At 45.3% G+C, this 13,583-nt stretch overlaps 1 protein-coding gene across 9 annotated transcripts in view; it reads left to right on the top strand.

Annotated features, from left to right (window-relative positions):
- mpp2b (membrane protein, palmitoylated 2b (MAGUK p55 subfamily member 2)) overlaps window positions 1-13,583 on the top strand; it is a 721,652-nt gene that overhangs the window by 527,566 nt on the left and 180,503 nt on the right. The gene's annotated exons all lie outside the window — the stretch shown is intronic.

Raw genomic sequence — 13,583 nt, 5'->3', positions numbered from 1 at the left:
GCACGACCTACCCTTCACAAAACCATGTTGACTATCTCTAATCAAATTATTCCTTTCCAGATGATTATACATCCTATCTCTTATAAACCTTTCCAAAACTTTGCCCACAACAGAAGTAAGGCTCACTGGTCTATAGTTACCGGGGTTGTCTCTACTCCCCTTCTTGAACAAGGGGACAACATTTGCTATCCTCCAGTCTTCTGGCACTATTCCTGAAGACAAAGATGACTTAAAGATCAAAGCCAGAGGCTCAGCAATCTCCTCCCTAGCTTCCCAGAGAATCCTAGGATAAATCCCATCCGGCCCAGGGGACTTATCTATTTTAACACTTTCAAGAATCGCTGGACGAGGATGCATTGACTTCCTGAATCTATCTGGGGCATAGAGTGGACTGGGAGGATCGACACATTGGAGAGGAAAAGATCATGCCATTAAACAAGCCCCCAAACTGAAAATATCACTGAATTAAAACGTTTCTGGGACTAGTGAACTACTGCGGCAAATTCATCCCGGGCCTCGCAAGCATTATAGGTGGTACACACCACCTGCTTAAAACAAAATCAGGAGTGGGCATGGAGAGTGCCGCAGGAAGAAGCGTTCACAAACGTAAAAAGGCAGCTGACATTATCCGTCCCGCGACGAACTACAATCCCGCTAACCCTCTCCTGGTCACATGTGCCGCCTTGCCATAGGGCATTGGTGCCATTTTGTCACATCAGATGGACGATGGTAGAGAGCAGCTGATCGCATTTGCCTCCAGAACACTGGCCGTGGCTGAGCGTAATTTTGCCCAAATCGAGAAAGAAGGTTTAGTTGTGCTCTTTGCTGTCAATAATTTCCATCAGTATGTGTATGGCCGTTGTCTCATGGTTTTGACAGACCGTAAGCCACTGTTGGGACTCTTCAAAGAAGGTAGAACTAGTCTGCCCATAGATTCAGTCCGAATCCAGAGGTGGATCCTTCTACTGACAGCTTACAAGTATACGTTGGAGCATCAACCGGGCCCGCAGATCGCAAACGAGGATGCATTGAGTCGACTCCTTGAATCGACTCCCATTGCCGACAAGACCGTCTACGCCCCCCCCGAGCCAATGACATTATTGTCGTGTTGCACTTCATGGATCCATTGCCTGTTATGGTGACCCAGCTACAAGAATGGATAGAAACTGACCCACCTATTGCCCAAAATTCGCAAAATAGTTCCATGTGGGGCCAGCATTGAAAAATACACAGTGAGTTAAGCATTTACCAGCAAGGTGGCAGAGTTCAGTGTGGAAGGCATTCTCCTCCTCTGGGGAACTTGCGTTGTGGTCCTGCACAAACGTCAGGATCCCACACTGAGGGACCTTCACAATGGATACATAAGAGTGTCCAAAATTAATATGCAGTTAATTCTGATGGCGGGCCTGGATACAGAGATAGAGCGACTGGCCCAACAGCATGCTGTGTGACAAGAATTGTAGAAGCTACCACCTACTGCAACTCTTCATCCGTGGGAGTGGCCTTGGCTACGGCTTCATGCAGATTCTGCCGGCCCTTTTCATGGTTCTGTGCTCCTGTTCACAATTGACCCGCATTCCAAGTGGCTGGAGGTTCACAGGATGTTGTCCACGACTTTAAAGGCGACAACCGTGAAACTCAGACTCTTGTTTAGGACACACGGTATTCCAGAAATATTGGTCACCGACAAAGTCATATCATTTACAAGCGAGGGAGTTTGGGGGATTCATGAAAACTAATGGCCCCCGTATCACCCAGCTTCGAATGGGCCAGCCGAAAGAACGGCGCAAATGTTCAAGAGAGGATGGAAAAAGTAGATCTCGGGCTCCCTCGATATTCACCAGATTCTTATTCTGTTACTGGACCACCCCACATGCTGCACCAGCAGAAATTGTGATGTGTCGCAGACTTCGAACCCACCCCAGCCTTACATTTCCAGATATTGGCGGGAAAATATGCCTCAGTCAAGAGAAGCAAGGACTTTGCCCAGACAAGCGTAAACAGACCAAACAGGTCAGACTAGCTGACGCAGACTACGTCAGGAACTTCGGTGATCGTGCCAGGTGGGTTCCAGGCACGGTAGTTTGACAAAATGGGCCGATATTGCACCGTATTCGAGAATGAGAAATGAAGAGGCATCTGGAACATCTCCACACCAGGAGCCCAGCGATATGCAAAACTACTCCAGGAGTGTTAGTTTCAATTCAGACAGCGCCAGTGCCAGCAGCTTCGAGGGTGTTGCCCCAAGGGGGCAATGCAGAAATAAATGAGGTTGAGGAATCCGACATCGACATGGATACCCAGGCATCGGAAGTTTCTGACAGCGAGCAGGCTGACAAACGGCCACCAGTGGTCATCCAACTACGACGATCAGCGAGGAATCAGGGTTCGCCTTCTGGATATATGCCGCCTGATCCAGCTCCACATGTGCAGGAAGTACATCCCAGGGCAGGAAAGAGCAGGTTCCCCCCCCCGCACCACTTTCCTCGGATTTGGTGGGAAGGGATGTTATAACCCGCACGAGACGTATGGGGTCAGGCCAATTAGTCTCCTCGTGAGTCCCGTTGAGTACGAGCTTTGCTGCTGAGGGGTGGGGGGCCCCCATCAGCAAAGCTCTGGACACCGTGTAAAAAATCCCAGCTTGAGTGGGAGCTGATCAAAGAGCCACACTGGTGTATGTGTGCAATGTGTAAATAGTTAGTGTCGTAATAAATGACCAGTTCCTTTACCCCTCTCGTATGGACTCTTCTGTGGACACGATACTTCAGAAGGGAAATTATCTTCAGATCAAGGGAAGGCAATCACAGCTGTATCATCAATTGCTGTGTCAAAGACTGAAAAGGTACTGAAGATCTGAGATTTCAGGGAATTTATACCACCAATGAAAAACAGCCAATATCCTGTAAGACTGTCACAGAAAGAAGAGATGATTTTCCAGGAGGACCATCTATTTTCTGTAGGCAGTGGTCAGAGAGCCACACTTCTCTCTGTGTGAGGATTCCCCACTCTGCACAATGGGAAGTATTGCTGAGAATATGGAGATGTGTTTCCCATAGACAATCACTTGGGGACAAGGTTGCTGCGTAGGATCCTGCAGCTTCAGAAGTACTAAAGATTCTGCCACAGCTTCTGTGCCGACCTCCAGATCTGAGGAATGGACAGCCAATTGACTTTCACCCTGGGCAGGTAGCAGCTCTTTAACAGTGTGAAGAACTGAGATGTTCGTGACTTCCAACTCTGCCCTGCGTCAAGTGGATAAAGTATCTGTGAAAGAAAGGAACTTATTGTTGTGTGTATAAACTTCCTCAGCTACTTCTATATAAAAGGTTGAAGGTTGTTGGATGACAGACAGTGAGCCATTCAAATGCTGATTACCACCTGTTGTTTCTAGGATTCCTTGAAGTATGTCAAGATTGCCACTCAATAAGGACGTACATTGATTGTGAAGAATATAGAGAGAATCAACAATCTGTTTCTCCTTGTGGCCAACAGGAGCAACCACCTTCCTTTAACTGGAAGGTCAATGTCTTCTGGACCTTATAACTTAATGCCTGATGGCTGAATGGTCATTGGCTGAAGCCAGTCTAGATCATCAGTTAATAAGTTAACAGCCACCCCAGTATCAATATTAAAAGGAGTATCGAAGCAATCTGGACTAAGACTACCACTTCCCCTCGGAACTCTATAGGGGTGACATTTTCCAGACTTTCTATTTCTTTGTAAGAATGTGCTTTGTAAATATTTGCTGATTTACGACTTTGATTAAAATTGCCGGATTTGTAGAATCATTTAAAATGTCCAGTACTGACATACTGGAAGCATTCTGCACCTCCTGCTGGACAGTCTTGGCATCTATACTGGGTTTTCACACCACAACGCAAGCTTCTCAAAATGCCTGCCGGAATGGAATTTGCTCGATTTCGTATGGAAAGAACTGCTGCCCGTGGGTCTGCCAAACCTACAGAGCTATGTGACGCTTTATTGTCATCACGAATTATAGCCTGGTTAAATTCTCTCAGGTGAGTCTGCCTCAAATACTGCTCAATTTGATCAGCTTTGGTCTGCGGGAAGTCGGAGAGTTTCTTACCCTGAACACTTAGCTCATCTTCAGCATCCTGTATCCTCGTGAACCAGCAGGGCACTATAGGTTGGTTAGGAATACATCGATTGCAAGCACCCGTTCAAAGGTGCTCCTTGAAGTACTACATTTTGTTTCAGGCTAAAATAGGTGTCAAGGTCTTTAATATTGGAATGATTGATTGATTGATTTGATTTGTTGTCACATGTACTGATGTACAGTGAAAAGTATTTCTGCGTCCGAGGGGACGTACACAGGACATGCATAGTAGACAAAAGAATAATCAACAGAGAACATTGCCAAATGGTGGATCAACAAACAGTGATTGGTTACGGTGTGGAACAAGGGGTCAAACACAGCAAATAAATGAGCAAGAGCAGCATAGGGCGTCGTGAATAGTGTTCTTACAGGGAATAGATCAGTTCAAGGGGGAGTCATTGAGTTTTGTAGCTGTGGGAAAAGCTATTCCTATGCCTGGATGTGCAGGTCTTCAGACTTCTATACTTTCTGCCTGTTGGAAGGGTCTGGAAGAAGGCAATGCCTGGGTGGGAGGGGTCTCTGATAATGATGTCTGCCTTCCTGAGGCAGTGGGACGTGTAGACAAAATCAGTGTGAGGGTGGCAAGCTTGTGTGATGCGTTGGGCTGAGTTCACCACACTCTGCAGTTTCTTTCGATCTTGGACCGAGCAGTTTCCATACCAGGCAATCACTGGTGATAATCTCTGGTGGGTCTTGCACATGCTGCCTTAAGAAAATGTCTTCTGCTACTGGACCTGCTGCATAAAGAAATGAACCAACTTGCAGTTTTAGTCCTTTCTCATGAAGACCTAACACTGCTCGGCACCAGTCAAAATGGTGTTTCCGTGACTCCCATTGTTGGCATCTCTGTGGGCCCTCGAGGCAGTCAAATGGAATGGAAAGGTCAGCACAGTGGCACAGTGGTTAGCCCTGCTGCCTCACAGAGCCAGGAACCCGGGTTCAATTCTGGCCTTGGGGTTACTGTGTGGAGTTTGCACTTTTTCCCCGTGTGTGCGTGGGTTTCCTTCGGGTGCTCCAGTCTCCTCCCACAGTCCAAAGATGTGCAGGGTAGGTTGATTGGCCATGCTAACTTGCCCCTTAGTGTCCAAAGATGTACAGGTGGGGATAGGGTGCTGGAATGGGCCTAGGTGGGGTTCTCTTTCAGAGGATCTGTGCAGACTCGATATGCCAAATGGCCTCCTTCTGCACTTATGGCAAGGACTGCTTATGAAGTATAGTCACTCATTATCTCTCTCCAGTGTGCCTCCTTCTACCACCATAGTTTCTGGAGTTGCTTTCAACGGTTTCTTCACTCAGTGGTTCCTTCATTATCACTGATGTGTCATTTACAGCAATTGTTTTCAGCTTGCCACCATTTTCTGAGATTGGGTCCTTCACTTTTGGTCCAGAGGTGTAGGACTTTGTTCCTTGACAGACTGCAGACACACTCTGGTGTGCACTTAACACTGTTCAGTATTATTACTTCTAAACCGGTTACAGAGTAGACATGTAGCTCGCATGATTCCAACCTCTCCCTTCAGTCTAGCCCACGATTGACCCGTGTCAGTGGTACACCACCTTACATCATATATTAGCATACCCAATCTGTTCACCCGCTAGATCATAGTCATCACATTGCTGTGTGTGGGCATTTGCTATGCAAGTATTGGCTGCCTCATTTCCTAAATTGCAACAATGCCTGGACTTCAAAAATACTTCACTTGGCTGAAAGTGCTTTGCGACACCTGTTGTTCATGAAAAATGTAGTATTAATGTAAGTCTTTCTCTTTTGCACCTGATCCCTGGTTGGTGAAGGGGCTTTTGTGTGCAGCATTCAGACCCCTCAGCTTGACTTAGGTATCCTTCCAGATTAAATAGATCCTTCTCAGTCTGCCAATGACCACAGAATCTCACTTGGTGAATGTGGTGCTTTAGGGTCTTGTGGGATGCTCATCAGAGGATTTTGATGCCCGCATGCGGAGTGAGCAGAAACGTCCAGGCTGCATTTTCCCCTTGCGAAGAATGTACAGGCTGAGCTTTGATGTGGAAGTGCCAGGGTCATAAGACTCAGCGGTGTGGCGGGGAGGGGTTCATTTTTTTAATGTTACTAGCTTGTGAGTTCAAACCACCACTTCAGAGCCTTGTGCACATAATCACAGAATCTCGGCTAACACTTCAGTGTGGTCATAAGGGAATGCTGCACAGTCAGAGATGCTGTTTCGCGGAGATGTTCAATCGAGTCGGATGGAAAAGATCTTGTGGTTTAATGCAAGAGAGTCCTCCCTGTGCCCTGATAAATGTTAATATTTCACCAAAATCACTTTTAAAATAAATCGGTGTCATCTGCTACACTTTCTGTCTGCAATTCTGGCTATGTTACCACAGTGACTAAATTCTTCATTGTAAATGAAGTGACATGTAGCATTGTGAAGTCACTTTATAAAATTCAAATCTTTTAATGGCTCATGATAAAGCTGAAGTCACAATGGTTTTTTGTCTGGCAAGCGACTCCAGGATAGATGGAAGCACCTGTAACAGAAGTGAAAGTGTATTATTTACATTCAGATCTTCACAGTATAATGTCATTTACTTATTTCAATTACCTTATTTTTGTTATAAAAGCAGTCTAGCACCTATTAGTTACAATATCACAGCATGCAGCTATGTTAGAATACCATGGGGTTATTGAACTATTTTGGCCATACATTCTGTGCAGAAAAAAATTTCAATTTCAACTTGTAACAATGGATGTATTTTAATATTTAAACTAGCTCTAACCCTTTTGATACAAATTTATTTGGACTTTCGACTTTCCAAAATGCTGGAAAGTACAGTAAGAGTGTTTTGAATAAATGTCTTGCGGAGTTATGTCACCAGACTTCCCAGACAATAACTATCAAGTCTTCTGCGCTTTTATTTTAATTCACTCATGGGGATGTGGGCTTCGCTAGCAAGCCCAGTGTTTATTACCCATCACTAATCGCCCTTGGGAAGATGGTGGTGAGCTGGCTTCTTGGGCTGCTGCAGTCGCTATGGTGTAGATATACCAGGTGCTGTTAGGAAGGATTTTGACCCAGTGACAGTGAAGGAACGGCGATATATTTTCCCATGTCAGGGTGATGAATGGCTTTGAAATTTCCAATTGAAGGTGTTCCCATGTGTATGTTGTCTACGTCCTTCTTGATGGTTGTAACCATGGGTTTGGAAGGAGCTATAAAAAGGAGCCTTGCGGAGTTCCTGCAGTGCGGAGTCTGCACGTTATCCTCGTGTGTGCGTGGGTTTCCTCCGTGTGCTCCGGTTTCCACCCACAGTCCAAAGATGTGCGGGTTAGGTGAATTGGCCATGCTAAATTGTCCTCAGTATCCAAGATTGCCCTTAGTGTTGGGTGGGGTTACTGGGTAATGGGGATAGGGTGGAGGTGAGGGCTTGGGTGGGGTGCTCTTTCCAAGAGCCAGTGAAGACTCGATGGGCCAAATGGCCTCCTTCTGCACTGTAAATTCTATGAAATGAAATGCATCTTATAGATGCTACACACTGCTGCTGCTGCCAGTATGGTGGTGGAAGGAGTGAATGGCACCCCATCCACAAGCAGTCAAGCAGGCTGCTCTGTCCTGAATGCTGTTAAGCTTCTTTGAATGTTGGAAGTGTTGCATACATCCAAGCAAGTGGAGAGTGTTCTGTCACACTCCTGACTTGTGCTTTGTAGATGGTGAACAGGCTTTTGGGAGCTGGGAGGTGAGTTAGTTGCCACAGGGTTCCGAGCCTCTGACCTGCTCTTGTAGCATGTATTTGTATGACTAGTCCAGTTCAGTTTCTGATCAATGGTAACCCCCAGATGTCGATAGTGGTAGATTCAGTGATGATAATGCCATTGAATACATAGATACATAGAAGGTAGGAGCCCTTCGAGCCTGCTCCGCCATTCATCACGATCATGGATGATCATCCGACTCAATAGGCTAATCCTGCTTTCTCCCCATAGCCTTTGATCCCATTCTCCCCAAGTGCTATATCCAGCCGCCTCTTGAATATATTCAAAGTTTTAGCATCAACTAAGTCCTGTGGCAATGAATTCCACAGGCTCACCACTCTTTGTGTGAAGAAATGCCTCCTTATCTCTGTCCGAAATGGCTTACCCTGAATCCTCAGACTGTGACCCCTGCTTCTAGACACATCCATCATTGGTAACATCTTCCCTGCATCTACCCTGTCTAGTCCTTTTAGAATTTTATAAGTCTCTATGAGATCCCCCTCATTCTTCTGAACTCCAGTGAGAACAATCGCAACCTAGTCAATCTCTCCTCATATGACAGTCTCGCCATCCCTGGAATAAGTCTGGTAAACCGTTGCTGAACTCCCTCGAGAGCAAGAACATCCTTCCTCAGAGAAGGAGATCAAAACTGCACACAATACCCCTCGTGTGGCCTCACCAAGGGCCTGTACAATTGCAGCAACACATCCCTGCTTCTATACTCGAAAACCCCTTACAATGAAGACCAACATACCATGAGCTTTCTTTACCGCCTGCTGCACCTGCATGCTTACCTTCAACGAATGGTGCACAAGGTCGCATTGCACACTCCCCTCTCCCAATTTACAACCATTCAAGTAGTAATCTGCCTTCCTGTTTTTGCTTCCAAAATGAATAAATTTACACTTATCCAAATTATACTGCATCTGCCATTGGTTTGCCCACTCGCCCAACCTGTCCAAATCTTGCTGTAGGATCCCTGCATCCTCGTCACAATTCACCCTCCCACCTAATTTGGTATCATCTGCAAACTTTGAGATGTTACATTTTGTTCCCACATCCAAATCATTAATATATATTGTGAATATCTGGGCTCCCAGCAACGATCCCTGTGGTACCCCACGGTTTACTGCCTGCCAATTTGAAAAGGACCCATTAAACCCTACTCTTTGTTTCCTCTCTGCCAACCAGATTTTTCTATCCAGCTCAATACATTTTCCCCAATCCCATGCACTTTAATTTTGCACAATAATCTCTTATGCGGGACTTTGTCAAATGCCTTCTGAAAGTCCAAATATAGCACATCGACTGGCTCCCCCTTGTCGACTGTACTGGTTACTTCTTCAAAAAATTCCAACACATTTATCAAGCATGATTTTCCCTTCATAAATCCATACTAACTCTGACTGATCCTGCCACTGCTTTCTAAATGTTCCGCTATAAAGTCCTTGATAATGGATTCAAGCATTTTCCCCACTACTGATGTTAGGCTTACTGGTCTGTAATTCCTTGCTTTCTCTCTACATCCCTTTTTGAATATTGGAGTGACGTGAGCAACCCTCCAATCTGCAGGGACAGTTCCAGAATCTATAAAATCGCGGAAGATGACCACCAATGCATCCACTATTTCCAGAGCTACCTCCTTAAGCACTCTGGGATGCAGATTCTCAAGCCCTGTGGATTTATCCGCCTTCAATCCCATCAGTTTTCCCAGCACCATTTCTCTATTAATGTTGATCTCCCTCAGTTATTCCCTCTCACTAAACCTTTCATTCTCCAACATTTCTGGGATCTGATTTGTGTCCTCATTTGTGAATACAGAACCAAAGTATGTATTCAATTGCTCAGCCATTTCTTTGTCCTTTATTATGCATTCCCCTGTTTCTGTCAGTCGGGGGCCTACATTTCTCTTTACCAATCTCTTTCTCTTCACATATCTGTATAAACTTTTAGTGTCAATCTTTATGTTCCCTGCAAGATTCCTTTCCTCCTGTACTTTCCCCTTCTTAATCAATCCCTTCGTCCTTCTTTGATAAATTCTAAACTGCTCCCAATCCTCAGACCTATTATTTTTCTTGGCCAATCTGTATGCTTCTTCCTTGTATCGGAAACTATTACTAATTTCCTTTGCAAGCCATGGATTGGCCCTCTTACCCACTTTGCTTTTGTGCCAGACAGGAATGAACAGTTGCTGTAGTTCCTCCATGTGTTCCTTGAATGTTTGCCATTGTCTATCCACTGTCATCCCTTTAAGTAACTCTCCCCAATCTATCAAGGCCAACTCACGCCTCATATCCTCATAGTTCTCTTCATTAAGATTCAGCACCCTAGTCTCCGAATCAACCACATCACTCTCCATCTTGATAAAAAATTCTATCACGTTATGGTCGCTCATCCCCAAGTGGTCTCGTACAGCCAGGCTGGCAATGATTCCCTTCTCATTACACAGTACCCAGTCCAAGATGGCCTGCTCTCCAGTTGGTTCCTCCACATATCCGTCAAGGGATGATAGTTAGATGGTCTTGCATTGGAGATGGTCATTGCCTGGCACTTATGTGAGATGAATGTTATGAAATGAAATGAAAATCGCTTATTGTCACAAGTAGCCTTCAAATGAAGTTACTGTGAAAAGCCCCTAGTTGGCACATTCCGGCGCCTGTTCTGGGAGGCTGGTACGGAAATTGAACCCGCGCTGCTGGCCTTGGTCTGCTTTATAAGCCATCTATTTAGCCCACTGTGCTAAACTAGTCCCGAGAGAATGCTACTTGTCCAAACCTGAATATTGTCAAGGTCCTGTTGCATTTGGACATAGACATCCACCTTCTATATACTTGGGTATTGACGACAAAATCCAACGTCGACTCCAGCGTGCGAGTGCAGTCTGAAGATGCACAGTCCAAAGATGTGCAGGTTAGGTGGATTGGCCATGATAAATTGCCCGTAGTGTCCTAAAAAAAGTAATGTTAAGGGGGGGGGGGGGGTTGTTGGGTTACGGGTATAGGGGGGATACGTGGGTTTGAGTAGGGTGATCATTGTTCGGCACAACATCGAGGGCCGAAGGGCCTGTTCTGTGCTGTACTGTTCTATGTTCTATGCCTGAGGAACAGAATATTCAAAGACCAAGTCGTCAAACTCAGCATCAAGCCCATGGTCTACAGAGCAGCTCTTGTCCCTGCCCTCCCGTATGCATAAGAAACATGACAATGTACAGAGAACCACCTAAAGTCCTGGGAGAGATGTCGCCAACGCTGTCTCCGCTAAATCCTGCAAATCCACTGGCAGGATAAGCGTATACAATGGGAGTGTCTTCTCGCAGGCCAACATCCCCAATATTGAGGTGCTGGCCACCCTTGACCTGCTGCGATGAATGGGCCACATTGTCTGCATGCCCGGCACAAGTCTCGCAAAACAAGGGCTCTGCTCCGTGCTACGGGATGGAAAGGGATCACCAGGAGGGCAGAGGAACCACTACAAGGACAATCTGAAAGCCTCCCTAAATAAATGCAACATCCCCACATGGAAGCCAAGCGACATGTGGGAATCGCGTGCCTTAGAACACACAAGCCAGAAAAAAAGCAACAGCGAATGCGCCAAGCACCTCGAGTGTCATGGAGCACGTGGAAGCTAAGCGTAAACAGTGGAAGGAGAGCACAGAATCCAGAGTGTCCCGCCCACCCATCTCATCAAGCACCAGCTGCCAAACCTGTGGCAGAGTCTGCGGATTCAGGATTGGACTATTCAGCCATCGCAGAACCCACCTCACCGGAGTTGAAGCGAGTCATCCTCGACCCTGAGGGACTGCCCATTACTTGAGTATTACCCTGCACTATGAGGAATGAAATATTTGTTGTGCCTTTAGTTTAAGTTAGAAGTAAACTGTATTTTCAGTATAACGTCTTGATTTTCACCTGTCATTGACAATGTCACTGAGTTTTGTATCTCCTTGACTCTTTGACAGAGGATAATAATCAAACATCCCTCCCATCCGGCTTACTCACTCTTCCAACTTCTTCCATCGGGCAGAAGATACAAAAGTCTGAGATCACGCACGAACAGATTCAAAAACAGCTTCTTCCCCGCTGTTGCCAGGCCCCTAAACGACCCCCTTATAGACTGACCTGATTAACACTACACTCCTTTATGCTTCACCCGGTGCCGCTGTCTATGTTTTTACATTGTGTACCTTGTGTTGCCCTATTATGTATTTTCTTTTCATGTACTAAATAATCTGTTTGAGCTGCTCACAGAAAAATACCTTTCACTGTACCTCGTTAAACGCGACAGTAAACAAATCCAATCCAATTGTGAGTGTGTAATCTCCAAAAGCATCGAGAAAATCATTGCAATTCCAAATTTAAAACCACTAATTAGCTTAATCACTCAGCAGAAAAAAACATTACTGGTGACAGGCCTGTTTTTACAGCTGATTTCAACCATCCTTTAATTTTATGAGTACATCAGCATTTGCTTTTCTGATTTGTAGCTTCGTTGAACTTTCCAGGCTGTCATATATCTGTCCGCTGCTGATTTGTTAAGGAAATTATTCTAAATCACGGATTGGAATTTGTATGAAGTATTAGCAAAAAAGAGCATGTTCGTATTACACTTACACTCTACTCAGAGTGATAAATCATGGCCTTGTGTCCATGATATAAAGCAAGATACATTAAGCATTTAAGTATGAATTCCTATGGCTATATTTGACAGTCATTAATAAGGAGGACATATATTTTCAACTGTTGGTCGCCCGCTGGAGAGAATTAATGTTTTGTTGTTTCATTTTTCTTTTACAATTTAATTTTAACAGTGCAGTGGAGCATACAATTACAAATATTATCACTTGATATCACTGACCATTACGCACTTTTAACTACTTTATTATCTAATTATTGTACCTAACTAGGTAAGACATGCTAGTTCTGTGGAAGTGAAAATCTTCCATTTTGGGCAACTATTGTGAACAACACCAGGTCAGGTATATCATGAATAGATACAGAGCGTATTATCCTGCACTCTTTCGCATAAACATACTTTGTGTGGCTACATCTTCATTACTCCAACACATTTCACAAAGAACTCTTCCAACCAGAAGCAACCCCCGCCCCTTCATTCCGAGTCACATCTTTAGAGATGACGCATAGGTATCTTGTAAACGGAATAAGGTAGTTAAAGCTAATAATGATTCTACTGTTATCACCATGTTTAGATGAAACATCTGAGCAGTTACACATTCTCTGAACAACTCCTGGTCTCAGCCCTAAGAAACCTCAGAGAGAAGGTCACATCCAAACTTAGCTGCAAGCCTCAGCTGGCATTCTCGCCAGCAGCGCACTCACAACCGCAGGTTTCCTGACGGCATGGGGGGCCACAATGGGGAACCCTATTGGGCGGCTGCGGGAACGGAGAATTCCGCTTCCGGCAAGGGCATGCCGCGCTGGAAAACACAGCTGGCGGATCGGAGAATCCTGCCCAGGATATTTTCCAGCAACAAGCTGCAGAAACAACAGTCCTTGGTGTGGTGTTCAATGATTTGATTAATCTGTGTTTGATCATGTTAATTTATTCACTGATCTATGTTGAATGTGCTTAATATCTTAACTGGTTTAGCTGGTTTAGCTCACTCAGCTAAATCGCTGGCTTTTAAAGCAGACCAAGCAGGCCAGCAGCATGGTTCGATTCCCGTACCGGCCTCCCCGGACAGGCGCCGGAATGTGGCGACTAGGGGCTTTTCACAGT

Source organism: Scyliorhinus canicula, chromosome 19 (genome assembly GCF_902713615.1).
Source record: "Scyliorhinus canicula chromosome 19, sScyCan1.1, whole genome shotgun sequence".
Taxonomy (NCBI): Eukaryota; Metazoa; Chordata; class Chondrichthyes; order Carcharhiniformes; family Scyliorhinidae; genus Scyliorhinus; species Scyliorhinus canicula.
Note: the sequence above shows the minus strand (reverse complement) of the source record. Positions and strands in the feature narration are given on the sequence as shown.